Source organism: Sphaerodactylus townsendi, linkage group LG01, assembly GCF_021028975.2.
Source record: "Sphaerodactylus townsendi isolate TG3544 linkage group LG01, MPM_Stown_v2.3, whole genome shotgun sequence".
NCBI classification, from domain to species: domain Eukaryota; kingdom Metazoa; phylum Chordata; class Lepidosauria; order Squamata; family Sphaerodactylidae; genus Sphaerodactylus; species Sphaerodactylus townsendi.
Genome location: NC_059425.1, coordinates 37,663,225 through 37,688,685, shown reverse-complemented (window position 1 = coordinate 37,688,685; position 25,461 = coordinate 37,663,225).

Below are 25,461 nucleotides of genomic sequence, written 5' to 3'. Positions count from 1 at the left end.
TTCAGAGATTCCATTGCAGTGCCATACTAAGCAGAACTACACCTGTCTAAGTCCATTAAAGTCATTGGACTTAGAAAGGTGTAACTCCACCTAGGATAGCACTGTTAATTACTTATTTCATAGGGCAACTGTCAAGATGAATGATTATGAAGCCTTCCTTGAGTGGAGCACCATACCTCAATCCAAGATGATCACCCATACACAATTTCTTTAACTAGAACATCCTAATCTTCTTTGTTGTATTTAATTATTTTGGATAGTTTAAAATCCAAGTGCAGAATGTTCAAAAAGCCTTTGAGATGAGGCAGTATCCAGAATGGGCTGTTGGGTAGAAATTTTAGATGTCTGTTCTCATTTGAGTTTCAGCTGTTTCCAAAAAAGGTGATTGTGAATAGAATAATAAAAGGCAGCAAATGCTGCCAAGCTGGAACTTGACAGGTGCTTGATGAATGGGATGTGATGTACATTTGATTGATTGGAGAACACACTGTGGCTTGGTCTTCACAGACAAGATATTGTAATTTATATATTATAAATACATCCAGTTGGACTAGAAAAATATGATAGGAAAATGTGCTTCAAAAAGAGATGGCTAGCTAAATTCAAAAAGTTCTGGTATGCTTTTTTGAACTACGTGGTCAAAAATGTCACTCACTGAAGGACCACCACTGATTACCAAAGTAGGTTAAATCAGCATTTAATTTTTAAAAAGTTCAATTTTACCACTCATTTTTTCCTGTCATCCTAGACTGAAATATTTTTTGCCCTTTCCCCCTCCTTATGTACCTTCATATAGCAATTATTCACTTATGCTTACCTCTATTTCAAAGCAGTTTAAATAAAGGGCTTTAAAAAAATTCAAAATCCAGTTTATTGTCTGTTATTTCCACTGACATTTAGCCTTACCTTAACAGTGGTAAAGCAAAACTAGTTCTCATTGATCCCATTCAGACATCTATTTTAGCATAAGTTCCACCACACATCTGTATTGAAGATAGTATCAAATCCTTTTACTGCTACTATGGAATGAGGGAGCTCACTCTGGATGGTTTAATCTCAGTATGGGGTTGTTGTCTTTTCACTATCTATGCTAAAGTTCAAGAAAGGCTCACAAGCCGTGTTACCAGAGAGACCCATGGTGGATGGGAAGGCCTGTTTTTAGGAGAGCAGTGTCTTTACCTATCCTGCCAATCTTCGAGGTAGCCTAGTAATGCAGTGCTAAGAGGGATGCCATTCCTGCATTGGCTCAAAGTTACCACTAAGGAAAAATCTGCCTGAGCAAAAATCTCCTGCCAGCATTTACTTGCAAATATCTGCCACACCTTTTTCTAAAGCAATTAGAAAAGGACAAGCCTCTAGCCTTGGAAAGACCAGTTCCCACTTCAGCCCCAACACATCTGTCCCCATGAGACAAAGAGAATGCTAAATAATTTCATCAAGAGTTCCTCCAAGCCATTCTTCTAAGAACTAATTCCATCTTCTAGTTTCCTAACTTCTCCAAAAACCACCTTCGTCTGCATTGGCATTATCCTGGAGCTGGGAGTATATCAGTTCCATCCCAAAATCTAATCATTTCCAGACACCCCCTGGATTTAGAACATTAGGTCTGTCTTGTTCTGTCCTGGAGAACAAGAGCTGCCTTAGTCCTGGGAAGATTGACTCACTTAGCATAGGACCCTTAGCCATACCAGCCTAAACTTTGCTCCAAAGAAAGTCTTTGACTTCAGCAACATCAGTATTTGGCAGTAAACTGCCAAATTTGGCATTAAAACTGAGCTGAAAAAGTCGGCTTATACTCAAGTATATATGGTACTTTTTCTTATTAAAACTTATTGAACTTTTACTCCAGATTCCTGCAGATTTCTTGTGGAAACCACCTTCGTATACTTTGGTGGAAAAGATCTTGTAATAGTTATCCAGCCTCTCATTAAGCATGGTTACCCTCACTAATTCCCCACTCTTAAAGGGGCAGACCCCAGCATTTTGGGTAACAGTTGAGCAGTGCTCATAAGCAATGGCAGGGATAATATCAGTGGTCAATGACAGCCAGCCTCAAAGCACCCTAATCCCTTTCCAATGCAGGCCTTGGGTCTCAGACTCCTTGAGGTGCTAGTCCCCTCCTTATTCATAAGTGCTCACCATTGGTACCTGGTACTCTTTCAGCAAATCACTGCATGCACTGTCAATTATAGGGACAAATAGTGCTTTTTATCTAGTTCCTTTGTCAGCCCTCTAATATCAGCTCAACCTGTACATTTGTGAATTAATAGTACCTTTCACTTGCATACATGAAGCTGCCTTGTGGCAATCAATCTTCAGATCCATGTAGCTAAATCTTGTCTGATTAGCAATGGCCCTCAACTAAATAAATATCTTCCCTAACACCTGCTAAGATTTATCTTGGGATAAACTGTGACCATAATATATATATATACTTCTATTGAGCCACAGCACCTTCAGCATGTTTTCATCAAATGGAAAATTACAATGTAAAGTCTCCTGTACCCCACCCACTGCTTGGGTCTGGAGGAGCATGAAACATCATCTCTTCCCTCCCCCATGATTTTCTCTATTTGCTAGACCTTAATCAGCAAGCACTCTTCCCATTCTTCAGTTAATTCTGATGCTGCAAAACCAAATAATTAACAACTCCTCAGGTGCACATGAAACAACCACAACCCCCTTTAAAAAAACTGTGAAAGTCATTCAGATGGTATCATACAGTAATTAAGCCCAGAGAGCCTGCAAATGGTCTCATATTAGTAATGGAAACAGTCAGGATTGGGGAGATAAAAGGTCATAGTGCTTGTTAGAAGATAAATCCTGGTCTGTGACAAAAATGTCAAAGGTTAGCAAATGCCATGATCCAGAACAGGGATGCTATAGTACTATTGGAGCATTGTTGGAGCACTGTAGGTAGTGATCTGAAATGTCCTTGCCTACTGACATCTTAGTTTTGCTTTGGAGTAAATCCATTGAAATTAATAGCACACACTATATGATCAGAGTCTCAGCAGAAAGACATGCAGGATCTTCACTGATTTACAGTGCAATATAGTATGAACAGGTTTGGCCATTGTGTCCAGGGGAGGACCATAATAGGGAAACACAGCATTGTAAGTGAAAGTATAAGTTTGGCAGTAGGACATTGCCTAGTGATCCAAGTGGTTGCAGATTGGTGGTGGTGGGGGACTATGGAAAAGAGGCAGGGCTGAGGGGGCACTGATCCATTCTTCTACCCACCACTTTCCCCTGTAGACCCTTCATAGCCTCTTTTGCCATAATATGGCAAGATGCAGACAGCTGGTGGGAAAGGGGCAGAGAGAAATGCAGGGGAAGAGGGTGGGGGAAAGGGTGCTGTGATTGTTGACACAAACAAGTTTGACAGTCAAATGCATCATATTCAAAAGTGTCAATCAGATGCAAGTCGATCAGTCATCTCATCTGTTTGGTTCATAAAGAACAGCCACAAATACCTACCAAACTGGTTTGCATTGGTTTTCACCAAACTGCCCAAGCATCAAGACTTTGCTGATTCAAGCTGAATGATGGCCAACAGCTTCATTGGGGGTATGTTAGAAATTGACTCTAATGGTGGGTTTGTAATCTATCCCCATGCTGTGTTTGGGGAAGTCTGAAAAATGGCAAAGTTAGAGACCTGAAGGTTTATATCTCTAGCAGTGATGTAGTTTAACTTTTCCCAAACATGGTTGTTGGAGATGGGGGGATTAAAAGCATCCCCTCTAGAAAGCACAAAGCACTGGATCCATATTTTTATTATGAAATGTGTGGACATTATATGCAATCTTCTACTATGCTTTGGTTAGCAGCTATAGTGACCTTATGTAAAAATCATGAGGATTTCTTTAGCATTGTCTAGTCAGTTGTGTAGCATCATGAATAAACTCCAGCATTTCTGATAATATGGAAAGGACTCTTCTTGCTCTCCACAGAACTTCTAGTTGTTCATCCAAGGAAGGAGGAACAGCTAACAGCTTTGGAAAATGCTTCAGTTATTTGTGGCTAAATTTACAGAGAGCTGCACAGAATGCCCCCCCCCCCCCACACACACACACATGACATGAAACAAAGCCCCAAAGGGGGAAGAAATCACTTAGGGGATGAGGTAAGGTTTCAGCTGGAAGACATTTGTACTCTAAAGTGATGTTCAGTGTGTATGTGTGTAGCTTAAATCGAACTCCAAGTGGGGAAAAAAGCTTCAGTGTTAAACAGAAATGGGGAGAATACATCTCCTATGCTTTCTCATATGTGCTGTGGCCACTAGACATACAGACACCCCTCACACTCCACTGAAAGGTCCAGTGATCACATAATCCAATCTGTGATGGATCTGACATTTATCTACAACTGCCAGTTATGACACAAGCAACCCTCTTTTGCACCATGAAATGCTGGTGGTAGATCCATGATCTTAGGGTGCTGCCTACATAGACCAAGATATGTGCTGCAATACAACTGAAGTTTTGATTTTCTTTTCAGTGGGGGTTTATGCATGAAATACTTACCCTACTGCTATTTGCTTCACAGTGGCTTTTTTTTTGAAACAGATCTTTCTGCTGTAAAGTGGCTCCAGCCAATCTGATCCACCAAAATGGCCACCTGCTGCATCTTTGTTCCTGGTTTTGTCCATGCAACCTCCCTCTGGGAAGGTTGTCTGCTGCTTGCTTGGATTTATTTTAGTCATCTTATATACTCAGCATTAAAAAAAGCACTTTGAGTAGCTCCAAAATGCTGGCCAGAAGAGGGGGAGGAACTGCTGTTGGATGGGTTGAGGAAGGCGAGGAAGAGCAAGAAAACCTGAAAAGAGCTTAATGGACAGAGATCTCTTTCACAGGGTCTGTGAAGGGAGAGAAAAGGTCACAGTTAAGGAGGTTTTGAAAATGACAAGACTTCTGGAATCTGAGGTGGGTTCAGTGCCCAACATGCAGAAGAGCGTCCACCAGCAAAATTGAAACCCGGAGGGATCGCATGCTCAATCCAGTGGAGACCACAAGTGTGTAAAAGGCTAGAATCAAAATCTTATGAATTCATTAGGATCCCTTTCAACTAATCTAGCCCTGGATTTTACTCTTTCCAAATGCAGTGATTGTACATAAGCCTATTTCTAGCTGAGGTTAGAAACAGTGGGTTTCTAATCCGCCCCACCCCAACATTGGTGTGTTTGGGGAAAGCTGAAGCACGACATCATTAGAGGTCTGAAGCATCTCTTTAGCAGACATTCAGATGGTAAGAACATGACTGCACAAAAGTCAGTTGAACTATAAGATTTGGAAGGAATACAGTGAAGTACACTGTTGAACACTGACAAACAGATTGATGACCTATCTAACTGATGGTTGAAAAATCAGGTCTCTGTTCATGACTGGCATACAGAACAGAAACCAAAAGAGCAGAAGTTCATGCATCCCTAGTTGTACCATTTTATGTCCATTGAAGTCAGTAGGCCTAGAATGATGTAACTCTGTTTAGGACTGCAGTGCAGTTTAATGGCACACAGTCATTACTTCCCTGGACCTTGGATATGTTCCCTCAAGAAGTTACACATATAGCCCAACCACCTGTGCCATCATCCCACAACTGTACTTTGGTTGAGAATCCATTGGCAGCTCAATTCAGCCCTATGAGCAACCACGTGGGGCAAAAAAAGAGAGACTAAAACAGGCCTCAACTAGGCATTTTATATAACTAATATCCAGATATTGAAAATTATATAGTATGAAAAATGCCCCGTTCATAATTTGATGGTCTGGTTGCTACTGAAAAATTATTTCTTACCTCAAAGTTGGATAGCAACCCCAGAATGAGAGGACTATCTAAGATAAACTGATCTTTGTATCTATGTCAATTTTCAGAATTTCCTCAGACGTCTCACAAACAATCATTAAAATGCATCCACAGCTTGTCCTCTAGAAGCTAGAATGAAAGTGAAAGGATTTCAGATAATTTTATGTTATTTACTCATATCAATGGTTATTTCACCTCGTTTCATGAGTGCTGTCGCAAACATTGGCGTTGTTGGTAGATAAGCTGTTCCAAGCTTTTCTAAGCAAAGATATGATAACATAATAGCCTGGGTTGTTATGGCCCCCTTCCTTTTCAAGGGATGGCAAATAACCTTGGAAATGTCATAACTGAAAATGTCTTTATTGTATATTGGAGCTGATTGGGCTGTCAGTCAAATTTTGACAACTTGCTTGCTTTATTTTTCAATTGAGAGGTGCTTTAACTCTCTTATTATTTGAGTTAAAATCTTTTCTAGCACTGCTAGCCAAATTCAGAGTGGGATACATTTCTTAATCTTGAAAGGAGTGGAAAAGGCAGGGAAAGGAGAACCATAGATTCAAGAAATATTCTAATTCCAAAGGTAAGGACTGCATGTTCTTTACGAAAGATGAACACTTTTTATGTTGTCTTTTGTGAAAAATTTAGTAATATATTTTTTTAGACCTAAAAACTTTTTTCAAATTTTTGAAAATCTTCTAAAATGTTCAGTTTCACCATTCAAATACGTAATGTTTTAAAGTAAATCTGTGAATAAATGTTTTGATTGTGAAATTTCACCTCAGAATTTGAAATGGGACCTGTTGAAGTATCTTGGTTGTTTCGGTAGACATGAAACATGGGAATTCATATACTGCTTACAGTTAAATATTGTCCAACACTATTGCGTGCCACCCAGGAATACTCATAGCATTTCAAAATGTGGCCACCATTTGAACAAACTTTATCTGAAACACCTCTTGAATAAAATCTTTCAATTGCCTCAAAGTTTTGTTTAAAATTCAACATGAACAGTTTGTATCTCTGGAATGATATCATTCAGCATGGTGGTGGGCCAGGCAGCCAATGATCACACATTTGATTGTCATGTCCTTGGTCAACATGGGATGTCTCTTTTCAGAGCAGTTATGTTACGTTGTATGTGCTGTTTGTTGTCTTCATAGTTGATGGCATTCTGTTTTTTGTCCTTAACTTTCAACAGAACTAAATTTATAAGTTCATGAAATCTTACCTTTTCAATGGCTGGTAAGCATATGAGTGACTGTGAAATTTACCTGGTGGCTTGTACATGCTAATGTTTCCATGGGTGGGAGGAATTCCAACCTGATTTCCCACTTCCTGTGGCAACCCAGACCACTAGAAACAGGATTTTATGGGCATTTCTGGCTGATGCTGGAAGGGAGAGGCAAGAAAGTCACACTCCATGGCAGATTCCACATGGGCCAAAAACAGTAGTGTGAAAACGGTGTAAAAGAGTTTAAACAGTGTAAAAGGGTTTACACCATTTTCACACCGTTTTCACACCGCTGTTTTTGGCCCCTGCGGAATCTGCCCATGGGAGAAGTTCTTATGCTTGAAAACATTACTGAGTGGATCCAAGCAAATGGGCCTGGATGATGATGGATCTCACCTGGAAATGGATTGTCAAGAAAGGAACCTCTTTGCAGCAAAAGTGTACAAATGTACAATCAATCAAACTGGAGAAGAACCTCCCAGCTACCATGAAGGATATTAGATATAACAAAATCTAATATAATGTTACCAGGCCAACCAGCAGAAGGGGTTGGTGTCATAGATGCCAGTACATCTGTCTTGGGTACAACCCAGAAGTGAAATGGGTATCTCTAGGAATCACTGGAAACTATGGTTTTACCCATTTCACTTCTGGGTTACACCTGGAAGTGATGTATTAGGATGGAGATGGGTGGGAAAAATTCTCCCATCACTGCTCAGAGTGGTAGTGTGCAATAGCAGCACTAAGCAGGAAGTTTTGTAACCCTACATAGTATTGCTTCAGCCTGTAATTGTGGATCCACTTGACTGAATATTCTTACTTTCACACAGAAGAAACCTTTACTTGTAGGACAGTAATATGTCAGTAAGACAACCAGTAGTCATGTGGGGGGGCACACTGGGTGCTGACCAGGTCCCTGCCCCGGCCTCTCCTGTGGTGCCATGACCTGGCCAGTGGCTGGCCAGCTCCTCCCATGCCAGGGCTTTGCTCGCTAGCATCCAAGGCCAGGCCCAGCCGCATGGCCAGGAGGCCCCTCTCCCACCAGGGGAGCACAGTGGCGCCCAAGGCCTTGCCCAGCCATGTGGCCAGGAGGCCTCTTCCCCAGAGGAGGATCACGCTGGTGCACAAGGCCAGGCCCAGCTGTGCAGCCAGGAGGCCTCTCTCCCACCAGGTATCTGCTACGGTGCCCTGCCCCCTGCCTCCCTGCAGGCCAGCTTCTGCCCTCCTCAGGCCCTGGGGAGAACAGAAGGCGGCCTGCAGGGAGGTGGGGGGGATAGGATGGGTGCTGCAGCAGCAGACCAGCCCAGGAGCCAGCATGCCGCTGTGGTGTCTGTCCGAGCCACCCCCAAGCCCCTCTTCTGAGCACGGGGGTCAAGGGGCACCCAGAGCAGGTGTTGTCCCCTGGCACCATTTCTCCCCAACACGCCTCTGGAGACAACTAAGCTAGAAATAGTTTTTTTATGTTCAGTGAAATGGAAATAGTAAAGTAAATAGTAAATAGTTTTTTAGTAAAGGAAATAGTAAAGGAAATAGTAAATAGTAAATAGTTTTTTTTATGTTCAGGGAAATGGAAATAGTAAAGCCCAGATGCAAGTTTAACATCAGCTTGACAGCTTTTGTGAGAACTAGCCCATACAACACTATGTCTGAGAACTGGTAGTAGATGTTTTTTGGAACAGTCAATTTCCTTCTATAATGCATTAAAGGATTTAAAAGTGACAATAAACCCAAATCTTCTGGAATTGTGTGATACCATTCTATATTATTTCCATTGCAGCAGGTTATCTGTTCAGCTTCATAGTGTAAATGTCCCCTACAATTTACTTTTTCAACTTCAGACAGGCATATTTGCTAGAGGTATGTGATGATATTACTGTGCCTTTGAGACTCAAGGTATAACTCTGGTTCTTTATTTTGGTAAGCCCCAAGGCAATGAAGTGAGAGACAACTGCATTCACAATGCCAAACTAACATTTCTCTCCTAAATCACTTTCTTGTAAATTGTAAATTCCAGAATTTCATATAATCTATTCCTTGTGCTAATTCTGCTTCCTTTTTAATATTTAAATTTCATTTGTGTAATTTAATCAGGACTTTGAGATGGAGAAAAATAGAACTGTGACATTTTAGGAATATTTGAGTGACCTTTAGGATTTTCTAGGCAATGTGGATGTTTCTAAAGCTCTGTAATGACAGGTTTTGAAAATGTAAATGTGAACATTTTTCTCCCTCTCTCATAATACTTGAACGCATGGTCATCCAATAACATTGGGCTAGATCCTGCAGATCTGAACTGCTAGGGAAGCATTTAAATGTAATTCTTCTCCCTTCCAAACTAGACAGCAAGCTGATTTTTGCTCGCCAGTGGAGACTTATGGATTCTATTGGATTCTGGAATGCTCTGTGGGATCCAATGTCTCTCAGCAACTCATTAAATGTGCAAATTGAGAACTGGCATGGCCAGCTCTCAGAGGCCATCAATGTGATTGCTCTCAAGTGCCCTCCCTACCCCCATGATAAGCCACCCCTGTGGTACATCTCAGAGCTAAGGAGGAAAAAAGACTGCTGGAGAGAGGTTGGCAGAGGACTCATGATGAAGTGGTAAGAACATTTTATAGAACACTTATGAAAGCCTACAAGATGGCAGTGAAGACTGAGAAAAGAGACTATTTTGCAGCAAGGTCTCACTTGGCTCAGTTTTTAGGGTAGGTCAGCAACTGATGACCTTAATTGAAAGTTTCCAAAGTAGTAGAGATCCGGTCCCTAGCTGTGTGGCATTTGCGAGCAGTTTTTGTAGATAAAGTCTTATCTCTCCACCAAGACTTCCCTGCCAATTTTAAAACAAAAAGTAGAGTAGAGGCCCTGGGCCATCTTCAGGTCCTATATCGGACTGCTTCAATCACCTTTCCCAGGATGAAGTGGATAGAACCCTGAGAGCTGTGAAGCCCACTGCATGCCTCTTGGACCAATGCCCATCTTGGCTTGTGAAAGTCAGTGGGGATGATGGCCAGAGTTCCTTTGGGAATGTTATTAATCTGTCCCTAACTACAGGGAGAGTCCTTGAGGGTTTGAAAGAGGTGGTTGTGAGGCCACTTTTAAAAAAGTTATCTCTGGATCCTTTAGATCCTACCAACTATTCTCAGTATTCATTTCTCTTTTCTAGGAAAGGTAGTTGAGAGAGGAGCTGCTGAGTAACTTCAGGTGTCAGCTCTGGATCCATTCCAATCCTGCTTCGGCTTTGACCATAGGGTGGAGACAACTCTGACCATCCTGTTGGACAGTCTCTGGAGACATCTGGACTGGGGTGGGTCAGCACTGCTGTAGCTTCTTGATTTGACAGCAGCATTCAACTTGGTCAGCCTACGTCTTGACCAACAGTCTTGCCGACATGTGGATCTGGGTGTCAGCCTTGAAATGACTGTGATCATTTCTCCAAGGTTGGAGACAGAGGGTTATAATCACTGAGAGAAATTCGACTCACAAACCACTGGTTTGTGGAGTCCCACAATGGACAAGTCTCTCACCGGTATTATTTAATGTCTATATGCACCGTCTTGCCGGGTATATCCAGAGGCTCAGGTCGGGGTGTCATCAAAATGCTGATGATGTACCTGATGATGGATGGTCATCTGAGCTCCACTCCAGATTTCTTGTCAGCTGTTTTTAAGTCATAGTGGAATGACTAAAAGAGAGCTAATTGAAGCTAAATCTAGGGAAGACGAAGGTCCTCCTGTGGCTGGGACGGGGAGAGAGGGGGCAGGGATCACAATTGCCTTCTCTAGATAGTATGGATTTGAATACTGCACAAACTATAAAAGAGTTTAGGTGTGCTCCATGATGCCTTGCTATTAATGGAGACTCAAGTGACACATGTGGCTAAAGAGACATCCAGATAGCTTCAACCAGCCAGGGCCTTTTCAGTTCTGGTCTCTACCTGGTGGAATGCTGTGTCTGGTGAGACCAGGGCCCCATGGAATCTATTACAATTCCTCAGGGGCTGCAAGACAGCTGTTCCACCAGGAGTATGGCTGAGGCAGCTACAGTGTTCTACCAGAATGGCCCCACCTCCCTCTACCCCTTTTTCCTTATCCTTTCCTGTTACCTTTATTTTATTTCTTCCCTTTTCTTTGTTTCCCCTCATTATTTATTTAACTTCTATTATCTGAATTAAATGATGTATGTTTTAGGAAGACTGGTATTTTAGCTCTAGAACAAATAAGAGAGAACTGCTAAATTTTAAAACTTTTTATATTTTGTATTTATTTTTATTCCTGTATATTGTAAATATTGTATATTGTGAAGGTTGTAAACCACCTTGAGCCCTGAAGGGGAAGGGTGATGTACAAATCTCATAAATGAATGAATGAATAAAGTAGTGAAAGAAAGAAATAATAGAAAAATGTGGTACAGTATATTAAGAGCTGAAACATGCAATACTTCTGACTGGATAGTTCTACTTTGGTCAAAGAATGGGGCAAAACCATTTACAGATCATACTGTGTTGTCCTTGTCTGGAGTTTTGGCCCAGACCAAAATGAAACACCAAATCAATGAAACATCTGTAACCCAGGCTAATCTCCTTTCCCTGGTTCACAACTTCCAGAGAGGAACTGGGGGACAGAATCTAGAAATCATCTAGCATTCCATACTGGCATCAGAGAAAACATTTACCTGTTACCTGTTCTGGCAAGAACAAACACACGAGCAACTGTTTCCAGGTCCAAAACAGAAAAGAAAGATCACAGTAGGATTGCCAGCCTCCAGGCAGAGCCTGGCGATTTCCCAGAATTACAACTCATGTACAGACTACAGAGATCAATTCCAAAATGGCTGCTCTCACAGGTGTCCTCTATGGCATTATACTCTGCTAAGGTCCCCTCTCCCTTCCCAAACCCTGCCTTCCCAATATCCCAAATCTCCAGGAATTTGCTCCTGGAGTATGCAGCCATAAGGTCACAGGCAAGCAGACAGACAGAAGACACTCTCTCACATACAACTGTTTGTGTCCTGCAACTATATATGGGGGCCTGCTTGCCCTGATATAATTGCAGTCTTCTGTTAAAAAGCTATTAAAACTCTCAACCCCAAGCTGAGCTGCATAATTAAAGCATTTGGTCTGAAATTAGCTCCATGTTCAATATCCTGCTCATAATAAGCAAATTTATCATTAAAACAACTTACTAAAAATAAATGCCCTGCATATCACAGACTTCTGTTCCCATAAGTATGAGGGAACCTGTGTGGAGAGAGATATCTTCAGGTAAAATATTGACCTAATTGTAGTCAGCCAAATAATTTTTTCAAGGTCATTTCTGGGACTCATAAAAATGGGTCCAGGCTTTGAGATCTGGATGACTGGTCCTTCTCTGGTATCTTCTCAGTATTTCAAGGAATGTTAGGTTCATCCCATCTGGCAAGGGTACCCATGATGCTTTTATTGCCATCAGTGACACAGCCTAGGCCCTAGGGCAATCTGGGAGGCCCACTTGTACCTGTATTAATATGGGCAGAGTGGCTAGCTCTCATGAGGCAGAGGCTAGTGGCTCAAGTCCACTTCACAGAGGGTGGGGGTGCTGTTTCCCATGAGATGGGGACCACTGGTTTGCAGCAATGGGTACCCCTCTTCCCCTTTTGCAGAGGCTGCCAGATTGTGGTGGTAATGTCTCATGCCTAATTCTTGTGTGGTTGACTCAGGTCAGGATTGCAGTGGTGTGGAGGTCGTCCTCCAGGCCATTAACTTAATGACCAATCTGTCCTTATCTGGAGATTTCATAAGTGGAAGCAGATTTTTTTAATTTGTTCCTTGAGAATTCCTCAGGGCAATGACACTGAATAAGCCTGGCAATCCCTACATATCCATAAAATCAGTGTCCCAGAATCCTCTGCAATGCAGATGAGAGCGCATGGAAGATGCATAGCGTACTAATTCAATTTCTAATTCAGAATATGAAGGCAATGAGATATATTACAGCTATTTGAATGGCAGACCATAAGTATCCCAAGAGTCATACTTGATACCGAACACAAATGCAATTTAAAAATGGAACTGTAGAAGATCCCACTACTCTTTGATGTGAAGGGATCCTGTACTTGCTCTCCAGCTAGGAAGCCAAGGCTTCAGATTCATTTAAAATTATCTTCCTTGTGACAAAAATAGGCATGTCTGTATGCTGATGTCATTGCATTGGAGCATTGCACTCCCTTTGAATAAGATTCAACATGTTGTTCATGATGACACTACATTAAGAAAAAAACATTCTGAAAAAACAGTGCTGAAGCAACAACCTTTTTGGGGCAGCAGGCAACAGTGAACAGGTGTTCAGAGAACCTTTCTGACCTGTCTTCCAAACACTCCTTTGCACCTAAAAGTTTTTCTGCCATGTCATTTTCAGTGCCATCTTACAAAAAGTTACTCTGGTTGAAGTACTTTGAGTTACAGTGGGTGTAAAATAACTTTCATAATTGGGTGACATCAATTTGCAACAAACTCATGGTGATTCCAGGACCATAGGGTTTTCAAGGCAAAAGATGACCAAAGGTGGTTTGCCTTTGCCGCCTTCTGTGCAACAACTTCACTCTTCCTGCGTGGCCAATCCTGCTTAGTTTCCAGGTTCCAATGAGATTGGGCTGTTCAGGCTGCTTCAGTGGACCTAGAACTGGCTAACTCTCCATAGAACAGAATTAGCATCCTACCCACTCCAAATTATACGAATTGTTGGAAGCCAAAGGATGAAACTACACTTATGATCCCTGATTCATATGGCCCCTTTTTGTGGTGTGCAAAACACAGCCTTTTCATTTGTGGCTTGCCAGCTGTGGAATGCTGTCCTCACATTGGCACCAATCTTTTAGGCTTTACCCTGGCACCACCAGTCTTTTAGGCTTTTGGTGACAGGTTCATTTATTTATTTACATGTATAAGTGTTTATATCCTGCCACATGCTAGAGTCTCTGTGCAGCTTACATAAGTTAAAAACAATTTAAAAACCACAATAAAAACCATCATCAATAAAAGGTAACCATGAAAATGACAATAAAATAGCCTTAAAATAACTCACCCCTGATTACTACCCCCAGACCAGCAGCTGTAGAGCGGGTTTTCAGGGAGGCTAACTAAATGCCTCACCATACAGTAGACTTCTTTTTCCAAGTACTGTGTTCATGGTTGTTTGCTAGTGGTCTTGGGCATCTGTCTTGTCTCTCAGTATACTATCCATTTTTAACAGTACATTATGATGGCTACGCTTATGCAACCATACGGAATGCTAATTTGTGTTAGTGGCATTTCTATGCAATCCTAACTTGGTGCTCCTAGGTCTACAGGTGCCTCTCCTCTTCCCAGAGGTAGCTATTAGTAAAACAGTGGATTCCTAAGCCTCTGAGAAGCAGAAGAACTTTCTTAAAATCAAGTATGAAAACATTCCTGGAATATTGTAGATTATATTTGCCATTCGTGGCATAAACTGCGCCATATGTTCTCCGGCCTGCCAGCTCTGTGGGGATCCACCTTAATGACATCATGAATAGAACATGCTTTGCTGAGGCATTACAAGATATATGGCATATCTCACTCACCCTTTTCTTCTAATTTCCTGTTTTTTCTGCTTTGCCTTTTATCAGAAACCTTTGTATTCATCCAATGCCATATTTTGCCATGCATCATTAGTCACCCCTCCACCCCATTTTCTGATATCATACAGTGAGACAAAGGAGGTAAAGAAAAGGAGTACATTGAATCAGAATGTCTAGATTATATAAAAGTGATTCATAGGATGCAATAAAGCAAGAACATCAATCAAAACGGATATTTGCCTGGCTTCTCACATGTTTGCTCTCTCTCTCTCAATCTTAATATGTCTGTCCAAATATCCTGGCTGAACAGTATGATGTTTATCCTCCAGTAACGTTAAGAATCTATACACCTGTCATGGATAGTAATAATAACAATAATAGTTACTGATGTAGTGTTTTAGAGTCTTCAGAGTACTTCATATATATTATCGCATTATTGTATTAATGCATATTAGATTTTGATGGTATTAATTGTTTCGCAGATATTGATAATGTAACAATTGTTATTGTAATAATTTATAATCTGATTTATCCTTGTATCAAGGATAAGGTTGGTCATTATGATTGCTCCAATATTGTGGAGGGCTGACTCTGAAAGACAGAAACCTGACTTAAGACTCCTGAAAAAAGCGTATAAGAAATGTGATCTGAATCAGGTCCCACATGCCATTGAGTTGTCCACATGCCCTTAACCCATTCCATCCAACCAGGGCCCAAGGAGAGCATCAAAGGAAACTCAGAAGGCATTGTTTTGCCCACTTTCAACCTCAGATGTTAGTGTAGGAGGCAACAATGGGCAAATGCTAAATCCCTCTCCTCTTCCCATTTTGCTGCTCCTGACAGTCTGATATCCCAAGCAGCTGCTTGGATTTCTGTGGCGGTGTCTGGCACTATGGGACAATGAAAAGCAACAATTTCATTTTGTTTTGTACTTGTCAGGCCACATTTGATGTATTGCGCCCAGTTCCGAGTTCCAGATTTTGAAAAGGATGTATACAAACTTGTTCAGAGGAGTGCAGGCTTCAAAAAACCAGCCCAGTGAGGAAAGGAAGAAGGAACCTTTGTATATTTATACAGGAAAAGACAAAGTCCTGTCTTTCCTTGTGCCATGGTCCCTATTTGAATTGGGGCCTATGTTCTATCTAGGGAAAGAAGCTCCTTCACACAAAATGTGTGAATGTTTTTATGCCCCACTTTTCTCTACCTTTAAGGAGTCTCAACACAGTTTACAAATGTCTTCCCTTCCCTACCCCAGCCACCTAGTGAGGTAGGTGGGGCTCAGAGAGTTCAGAGAGGACTGTGACTGACCCAAGGCTTCATGTGTAGGAGTGGGGAACAAACCTGATTAATCAGATTAGAGTCCACCACTTTTAAACATTATGCCTTGGTGATGAATAACTGTTCAAGTCAAAGTCAGTTTGGAAGAACCCAGATACTGCATGTCAAAAATCATAACATGTAGTTTGGCTCTGACAGTGCACCATAGATGAGATTTGTCTGTGCTGGTAGGCAAACATATGACAGGAACACTTGCAACTGCTCAACAAAGGCTATTTTTTAAAGAAGGAAAGCATTACTCTGTGCATCTCCTAGGAGGCATTACTGATGTTTACTTGGGCCAATGATTAGGATAAAACATCCCTCTCCAGAGCTTTACTTGATGCACCAGCTATATACTTTAATTAGGGCTTCCAACCTCCAGATAGTCCTTGGAGATCAGCTATTATAAATGGCCTTCAAAAGACCACGATTGGTCCCCCTGAAGAAAATGGCTACTTTGGCGGGTGGATTCTATGGCACTATGCTCCACATATATTCTGTTCCTCCCCAAACCCTGCCCTCCCAAGGCTCCACCTCCAAATCTCCAAGTCTTGAGTTTTTAGACTCCACCCCATTGGGCAGACCTTGGCAAATGCCTCAGGCACCAGAGATGCTTTCTGGGGAAAGCAGCAGTCCTGAGTAGCTCCCCCTTCCCCAGCAATGCTATCTGGGTTGCTCTGCTCACCCCTATAATCTGCTTGCAGAAAGGAGACAGGGAAGAGCGTGGTGTGTGCATGTGTGAGTGCGTGCACAGGTCCATTGTGCTCATTCCCTCCAGCTTTGTAGAGACTTGGAGATCAGAGTGCACCTGGACTGCAGTGGGTCTGTGCACCCATGTGGCAAAGGAGGGGTGCCAAAACCTCTTGAGCCAGCCCTGGCTGCAGCTGCAGTCTATGGGCTTTTGTGCACATTTGGTCTTTTTGGGTCTAGCATACATTATCTTCAGATCAGATTCTCAGTTGCACATGTGTCCCCCCCCCCCCCTCTCTTCAGAACTGACTGCACTGCAGATCAGAGAAGCCCCATGGTTTCCAGGGTTGGGGCAAAACAAGATTTCTTCCCTGTCTGCACAGGGAAAGCAAAGTTGATTGGTATGATTGGTTCCTTCAGCTTTTCTGTTCCTCTCCTTTACTCCACCCATGCAAGAGCATTTCTACCAGCATTTCCAGGGGATCAATAAGGCCCCCCTTTTAAATAAATTAATCACTTTTGTTCTATTCCTGGAGTGATATATTGAAGGCACTTTTTTAAAAAAAATGTAAGGAACAGGCAGCAAACAACCACCTAACCCAGGAGCAAGAGAAGCAGGAGGCAGGCAAAATGGTGGCTCAAGGGAAGCAGTGGGGCACCTCCTCATATGTAAATGAGGAAATTTGGGGAGACCCCTTTACAAAGCACACAACTGTGTGGGAAACTGTAGGTGCACAAAGGGCCTATGACTCAGTTTGTCTGTAATGTATTCACAGGTCATTTGCCAAACCACAATGAAAATCATAGAAAATGACAGCCTTTTACTGAGTAAATCATGAAAATATGGCATTAAAAAGGTAGTCCTCTTACATAAGAGTATTAATGAGTAGACTGAAAAAGCTCTGACAAATCTCAGATAGTAGACAACATTTCTGTATGAATGAATTAATTTGCTATTTTGTTTGCGCTGCCTTGAATTCCATTTCTCTTGTACTTCAGTTTAACTAGATGGATTTCTAAAACAAATCTGGAGTTAGTGGCATAGACAGTGTTGCTTTGTCACAGCATTTGTTTCCTTCCATTTATTTCATAGATTCATAGGGTTCAAAGGGGTCACCAGGCCATCTAGTCCAACCCCCTGCTCAGTGCAGGATCAGCCTAAAGCATACCTGAGAAGAGTTCCTCCAACTACTATTTGAAGACTGCAATGAGGGGTAGTTCACCACTGCCCTAGGCCAGTAGTGGCGAACCTTTGGCACGGGTGCCAGAGGTGGCACTCAGAGCCCTTTCTGTGGGCAAGCGCAAACAGAGTGCCCCGCCCCACACATCTAGGCTGGCCTGGGTCTCTGGGCTCGATTATTAGCATTAAGCCTAAGTCCTAGTTTTGGGGAAGTAGTGTAGGTAACCCTGTTAAGTGCTGTTAAACCCCACTGATTTTCATGCGAAGAACTAAAGTGCGATCCTTTACCTGGGAGTAAGATCAGTTGCTGGCAATGAGGCTTGCTTCTGAGTAAACCCTCCTAGGGTCGTGATTCACCCATTGGAAGAGTTGCACGGTTGCTTCAAAGCAAAGCCACCGACTAACACCAAGCTTACTCCTGAGTAACGCACACCTCGGAGCCAACCATTTTTTCTAAACTAAAACCTCAGTATTCAGGTTAAATTGCCGTGTTGACACTTTGCGAAAAATAAGTGGGTTTTGGGTTGCAATTTGGGCACTTGGTCTTGAAAAGGTTCACCATCACTTCCCTAGGCAGTGGATTCCACTGCTGAATTACTCTTACTGGGGAAAAAATACCCCTTTTCTAAATTTTCTCCCATATTACCTGATAAATTTAGAAATTACTACTACAATAACTACTACTATTACTGCTGGTATTTTTATTATTCATTTGTAGATTATCTTTCTCACTGAGGTTCAAGGTGGATTACAAAATATGGAAAGCAATTAGATCAGACCGCAAAGACCTCCAGTCATCAATGCAGTTGGACGAGGATTACAGAACTGGAAAAACAATCCCCCCCACTTGGCTTAAAACATGACATGCTACAATGGAGAGAGACGTTGTAGAGGGAGAGGATATTGCAGTAAAATGGGAGGTGGTATGTACAATAAACAGTACAATAGACCATATCACTATCCCTTACAAAAGCAACTTCCTTTGCTGTTCCATTACATTTTTGTTTCCATCTCTTTTAAAACTTGTCTCCTGAGCATTTCCACTTTGAACATTCTGCAAAATGACAGAAGTGTGTGTGTGTGGGGGGGGGGCATCTTTCTGGCCACCTCAAGGAGGCCGTTCCACAAGATAAGAACCACCTACCACAGAGAATGCGTGTAAACAAGCATGCATGAGAAATGATATTTAGTACCCAAAATGCTTGCATTTTTGCATGTGGAACACTGTTATGGATGTCTGAACCACACTCTTGAGTAATTCTGCCCATTATATTGAACCTTTTTTAAAAAAAAAAATGTCCTAGGATGATTTGCCTCAATGTGAACTTCCAAATGTTTGCTTTAGGTGAAATTCAGAGTCAACTCTCCGAACAGGTCTCATTATTGCAAAGATCTTATCTCTGTTAACCTGAACTGTCACACAGATTAGAAGAGATATTCTTATGGGTTCTGATTTGGTTACCATGGTTACTGAAAAGAGTCTCTAGAATAGTACAAATCTTTCACATAATATGTCTTGGGGAAAAAAAACAGAAACAACATTTATCCCCCCGAGACTATAAACAAACATGGATCAACAGTTTGTTAAAAGAGACATTATGACAGTTGCCATGATAAACAACCACAGAGGAGGCCATCCAGATAAGACTAGGGTTAAAACTGGGGAATAGAATCGATATATATTTTTAATTGAAACAAAATATATTCAAGATTTCCCCACCTACAGTAGCCATTGTAGTCTCAATCTTGGCACAGCTGACAAGATTTGAAGCCCAGACATTTGTGTATGCAAACAATCAGATGGGGGGAAGGAAAAGAAAGAAAAAGCCTCTCATCATCTCCTGGCGGGAAACTGCCAGTGTTAAAAGCTGTCTTTGGAAATCTCCCAAGCACTAATTGGCATGTCTTACAGCCCCACCTCATTTCCCCACTACCTTATTTGCATGGCAAAAATGCAAGAGAGAAGATTCTGAGCCATGTGTGCAACACTAGATGGGTCTTGTGTAGGTCAATGGATGCAGCTAGATGAATGTTCTCTGTTCAACCACTTTTTAAATGACTTAGCGCCTTCTTTGAGAGGGTATGATATGCCCAGTCCTTATCTTGATAAATCAAGGATATCTCTGCTGCTTTATGCAGATGATGCCATTTTGTTATCACGGACCAAAGTGTGGTTAAAGCGACTATTGGCCAGGTGTGCTGAATACTGTAATAACAACAACCTTGAAATTAATTATGCCAAATCAAAAATCATGGCTTTTGCAAGCTCGTGGTGCCCTTCTAACTGAATGCTGAATGAGGAAGCACTTGAGCAGGTTAAGATCTTTAAATACCTGGGTTTAAATTTCCATTTTAGAGCAGGATGGTTATAGGAACAGAGTAGTTGCCACCAGTAAAAACACAACCAATGCTATCTTGCATTTCTTTTACAGAAAGGGTCATCAATTTCTTCCTGCGGCCCTTAAAGCATTTAATGCAAGAGTTTGCCCACAACTTTTATACGGTGTTTCTTTATGGATCCAATCCTGGAATAGAAATATCGAGCAGATCCAATCTACCTTATTGTATAAAATATTTGGAGTGACACACTCTGTTCCCTATGCTACCTTGTGCCTAGAAGCTGGACAACACCTTCTGGAGACCAGAGCTAGGCGTACAATATTCAAGCACTGGATCCAGCTTTGCTTCAGGCATGAGTACCTGAGCCTTATTGCTCAGACTTTAACTTTTCTCCATGGTACTGAATGGTGGGCCCACATAGAAGTGAAGCTCCATGCATTGGGCCTGCCTCCCGATGTTATAGCCATGCTCCCTCCCAATGAGATGTTTTCAACTATAAAATCTATAGACTTTTTGTATTAGAACATCAGGAAATGATGACTCATGCAAAAAAGTTCTGCTCTCCCCTCTCCCTCGGCATTTCATACAGCCGCCTAGGCATGCCAGATGTTTGTTCACTCTTTCTGATCTGGAGCACTGACATGCCATCACTTTGGCCAGATGCAATGTGCTTCCTTCTGCTTTGAGGGATGGAAGGGGCTCCAAAACACCCCATAGCGAGCGTTTTTGCATCTGCACACTGAAAACTGCAGAAACTGTACACCATGTTCTGTATTATTGCCCCCTTCATAACCAGACCAGAACTAAGTTCCTCTCAACCTTATTGATGGGTTTAGAGTACTGGACAGACCAGCAGAAGACCGTTTATCTGTTAAACAACTAATCTAGTGATGCTCTAGAGCAAACAGCCAGATTTTTATGCATGGTCATAAAAAAAACTATCTTAATTTTGCTTTGTATTTTGTCTTTTAATTTTTTTGTATTTTAAGTCTATGTATTTTACTACTAAAGGTTATCTGTTTTTTTTAGAGGTATCAGCACCAAAATGTTAGGGTATCTTCAGGAGACTGTCCTGACGATGCCCCCAAGTTTGGTGCAGTTTGGTTCAGGGGTCCAAAGTTATGGACCCCCAAAGGGGTAGCCCCTGTCCCCCATTGTTTCCAATGGGAGCTAAGGAGATGGGGGCTGCACCTTTGAGGGCCCATAACATTGTGTTTCGTTGCTCCTGCACATGAAGCCTGCTGGGTTCCACCCCCCCTCCCAGCATTTTTAAAGCTAGTGACACCAAAAGTTCAGGGTATCTTCAGGAGACCATCCTGATGACACCCCCCAAGTTTGGTGAAGTTTGGTTCAGGGGGGCCAAAGTTATGGACTCCCAAAAGGGGTGCCCCATCCCCCATTGTTTCCAATGGAAGCTAATAGAAGATATGGGCTGCCCCTTTGAGATCCATAACTTTAGCCCCCCTGAACCAAAATTCACCAAACTTGGGGGTGTCATTAGGACAGTCTCTTGAAGATACCCTGAAAGTTTTGTGACTGTGCCTTCAGAAATGTACACCCCACAGACTGCACCAGAAATTCCCCACTGACATCACTGGGAAAAAATCAATGCAGAAGTAAGATTCTTGGCCAAATTTCTGGGACTGCCTGTCAGGGGTGTAATTGTTAAGCTAGTGACACCAAAATTTCAGGGCATCATCAGGAGATAGTCCTGATGACACTCCCCAAGTTTGGTGAAGTTTGGTTCAGGGGGGCCAAAGTTATGGACCCTCAAATGTGCAGCCCCCATCTCCTTAGCTCCCATTGGAAACAATTGGGGAGAGGGGCAACCCCTTTGGAGGTCCATAACTTTGGCCCCCCTGAACCAACTTTGGCCCCCTCATAACTTTGGCCCCACTGGCTGTAGAAACCCTGAACCCTGAACCAGTACAAGGAGGCTGTTTTGGAGTGGATGTGGGCTAATAAACTGAAGCTTAATCCTGATAAGGTCTGATCTGGGATTTAAGGTGCCACCCATTCTGGATGTGGTCACACTCCTCTTGAAGGAATAGGTCCGTAGTTTGAAGATCCTCTTGGACCTAAGCCTACTGCTGGATACTACTGGCAGCTGTCACCAAGGCGGATTCCAAAAACAGCGGTGTGAAAACGATGTAAACCCTTTTACACCCTTTTAAAGCATTTTACACCATTTTCACACTGCTGTTTTTGGCCCATGCAGAATCTGCCCAGTCAGCTGTGGCAACTTTTCTGGACAGAAAAGACCTGACCTGCATGCTTTGGGTTACATCCAGATTAGTTCATGGTCATATGTTCTATCTGGGGCTGTCCTTGTAAGGTGTTTGGTAACATCAGTTGGTAAAGTATGTTACAGCCATGTTGTTGACTGGAGTGGGTTATAGAGACAATCGCACTCCCGTCTTGGCTCACCTACAGTGGCTTCAACTTGTTTCTGACCACTATTCAAGCTACTGGTTTTGACCTTCAACACCTTATAAGGTTTGGGAACAACATACCTAATCCCTTATCAACTTGCCTGACCATTATGGTCATCATTAGAGACCATGTTTTGGGTGCCGCCAAGTTCTGAGATTCAGGTAGTAAACTGTCTATCTGGGAGAGGGTCTTCTCCATCATGGCCCCAAAGCCCTAGAACTTTCTCCCCAGGGAGATTCATCTGTCCCTTTCTTTTTCTGTCTTCCACCAGTGGCTAAAGAACATTTTGTTTCACTTGGCATTTCCTCAATGATCCCTTCTTCCTAGCCAATGTTTTTATGTTTTATATTTTATTTCTCTTTTAATTCCTTGAAAAATTATTTTAATGATGTTTGGGTTTTATTTTTATTGTACTGGATTTAAAATATAAATTTATTATGCGTCTTTTAAATTATTAGCTTTCTTGGCAGCCGTTGTAAAGGAAGAAAGGCAGGATAAATTTTGTAAACAAATAATTAAATACGTTTTATATAACTTTGTATAGAAATGGAAGGAGTGTTCTGTTTTGAGAAGTAATAGTAGGCTATATACACAAAGGCTTTGTGAATACAGCTTGTTTCTCAGTAACTCAGATTTTGTGGAACAAAGCCAATTTTTGCCCCAGCAAGTCTTGAATGAAATAAATAAATAAACCTTGGAAAGTACCCCATCAATATATTTATAATAAAATCAACAATTTATGCTAAGCACACTTTAAAAATTAAAGGAGACAACCTAATTATTTTGCCAGTGGGGAAATGATAAAGAAATGAGTTGAGGTTATATAACTCAATTGAGCTTGCTTTGCACTGGGCTTATAATTACTTTAAGTAACCATGTTATTTGTTTTCATTAGCAATAATTGAACAATAAGTATGATGCTGGCAGATTTATTTTCTTGTCGTTTGTAAGAGGAAAGCTGAGAAATAGAATTGTCACAAAAAAAGGGCTAGGGATTCCACATTCTGATAATGCAGGGACATGAGAGGCAATAGCTATTAATTATTTATTTATGGCCTTTTTTTTTACCTTGCCATTCTTCTAACATTGAAATCAAGGCAGCTGGCTCAGATGGCCCCTTGCCCAGAGCTGCTCAGATTCAGCAAAATCGATGTAGGGGTGAGCCCGCGAACCCAGCAGAACCGTAGATAGAGCGCCTGGAATGCCGGTGCCAGCTACGGCCTTCTGGGCGCACACGCTCCCCCAACCCCCGCTCCCCCGTGAGTCACGGGTCATGAACTGCCTGACTCGCGGTCACCAGGTGTCCCATACAAAGGGACAAAAGGGCCCTTGCCCTCAGGTGAGGATTAGACCCAGACGCGGATGCTTCCTCCTGCACGTAGCAGCCCGATGAGATCATACATCACATGATGATCTCCCGATCTCCCGACCTCCCGCTCTCCCGCCTGTCCGACCCCTTTACACGCCCCTAGTGAAACCCTAATAAAAGGTGCAAGGGACGAGCACACGGCAGAGTTGCCAGGATCACGGGATCCCGCGCTTCCTGCTACTGGCTCTCTCCACCAGATGATATCTCCGCGTCTCGTCTCTTCCTTGTGGCGTCGCGGGCATGACATCAAGCTGGTGCCGAAACCCGGGAATCTCCGAACCTCCACCCACCTTACCGTCGCCTGGGAAAGGGCTTCTCGGTACCGACCATCCGCTGGATCGGCGCATCCTCGGACCCACATTCTCGGTACCGACCATCCGCTGGATCGGCGCATCCTCGGACCCACGTTCTAGGACACTCTCTTGTCTGACGAACCACCAGTAAGTATGGGAGCTTGCAAAAGCACGGCTTATGACAAGCACGTTAGCGAGCTGAAAGCGCTAACGAAAAGCGGCAGAGTCCCAGTAAAGAGAAGGGATCTGCGCGAATTGGTCGGGGAGATTGATAGGCAATGTCCATGGTACCCAGAGAGGGGGACATTCAATCTTAAGGATTGGGAAAACATCGGGCGCACTCTGCACAGAGTGCCTCGCGCGCCGATGTCACTGCTACTGACGTGGAGGCAATGTTATGTCGCCATCAGCCTGCAGGTCCATGGTTTCTCTGCCATGGATCTCCCTCCTTTTGATCTTTCACCTACAATTTCAAGCCTGGAATTTTCTCTATCCACTAAACAGGACGCCTGTCCTCCTCCCGTTTCACTTGCTTCTTTGCTTCATTCAAACTCTCCCGCTCGCACTGCTTTGCTTCATTCAAACTCTCCCGCTCGTGGCCCTGCCGCCTCCTCCTTTCGCTCCGCCTTTTGCTCCGCTTCCCCCTCCCGTTTCCGAAGCCACCACACCTCCATCAATGCCACATAATGGCGCGAGTTTCAAAACTCTAGCAGAGCGTATTAGCCACGATCTGTGGAGGAAGGAAACCCTGACGGAAGACGATGCCAACCTCCTCGCTATGTGCCCCGTCCACTTCACCGACCATGTCCAGCGAGTCGTTGAGTATCGCCCCATAGGTTACAACGTCCTCACTGAGCTCTGCAAGGCAATACGGGACGTGGGGATTACCAGCCCCTATGTGAGAGGCATGTTAGAAGCAGTCATGCGGAATCACGTAATGGTTCCGGAGGACTGGAAGACCACTTTCCACATGCTCTTGAACCCTGCGCAATATGTTGTCTGGGAAAGCGAGTACCGCCAACAGTGCATAAGCAGAGGAGCAGCCTCTGGCGGTGCCTATACTGCCGCACAGCTTTACGGCTGCGAAGGCTTCGCCCTTCCCAATGCGCAGATTGTCCTGCTGGAGGCCACCCTTAAGGTCGCCTCTGATTGCGCCTACAAGGCATTTCTGAAAGTGCCCGCTGCCGGACAGCCAACTCAGAGCTTCTCCAACGTCCGGCAGAAGCCT